Source organism: Empidonax traillii, unplaced genomic scaffold, assembly GCF_003031625.1.
Source record: "Empidonax traillii isolate 1590-97213 ecotype Southwest subspecies unplaced genomic scaffold, ASM303162v1 scaffold1660:size130973, whole genome shotgun sequence".
In the NCBI taxonomy this organism is placed as follows: domain Eukaryota; kingdom Metazoa; phylum Chordata; class Aves; order Passeriformes; family Tyrannidae; genus Empidonax; species Empidonax traillii.
In genome coordinates, this window is record NW_020956853.1 from 86,825 (window position 1) to 87,903 (window position 1,079).

The window sequence follows — 1,079 nt, forward strand, 5'->3', positions numbered from 1 at the left end:
TTTTTGAAGGTGGATGGTCTCGTAGTCTGGTGGGCTTGTCTCTACTTGTGCAACATTAGCATTTGGAAGACAGTACCTTTTAAAAATAGCAACTAAACATGACATTAAACACAACACAGCTATGATGGAAATTAAAATTGACACACAAACCAAAAGTATTTGCCTTGCCCAGTTTGGAAGAGAAGGCCAATTCAGACCTTCAAATATGTCTGGAGTATGCCATTTGGGATCTTGCTTTAACTTGGAAACTAATTCGTGGATTGTGTTGATGTTTGCTTGAATTGATTTGGAGTGATTTGAGAAATTTAAACAGCACAGGTCAGTGAATTCCTGGCATCCATGATTATGTAGGACCAGTAAAAAATCTATAGCTGCACGATTGTGTAAAGAGACTCCCTTTAGTGTCAGTGTGTCTTCTAGCAATCCTTGGAGTGTAAGTGAGGTGGCATTAGCTTCCTTGGCCATCCAGCAGGTCATGTGGCTTAAAGTGGTGAGTGCATAATCAGAGGCTATACCTGCAGCAAAGAATGATATCCAAAAATCCTTACTGCTAGGCCATAGCCACACTGAAGGATCACAGTTTTGAGCTACCGGTAAATAGTTCTTCAGTGAAGATGATGTTGGGCTGGATGGTTCTGGCATTTCTTTAGCTTGTAAAATTGGGAATTTAGAGTTGCCAATATCCGAATTACCAAAATTTATTTGAAAATTAGACAATTGAAGATGTGTGAGTGAATTAGGGAATGCTAAAGGACTGTTATTGCTATTAATTGTGGTTATGGGAGTAGCAGCATTTTGTTCAGATGAGAGGTGTGTGTTGGGTTTGTGTGGATAGGAATCCCATGCAAGTGGATATTTTTCTTTTTCCCTTCTAATAATTTCTGCTGCTGAGGAGGTCATAATCTGTCTTTTGGTCTTAGTGCGCATACCAGGCTGGACAACTTTTGATTTTATTTCTCCAGGTATGCTAAGATTAAATGGATGGAAAAGAGTGATTTTACCTATTGTGCATGGACCTCCTGTGGGATTAGCTGGGATTCCATTCCATGCCCTCTCTCCACAGATTAAAAAGTCTCCAG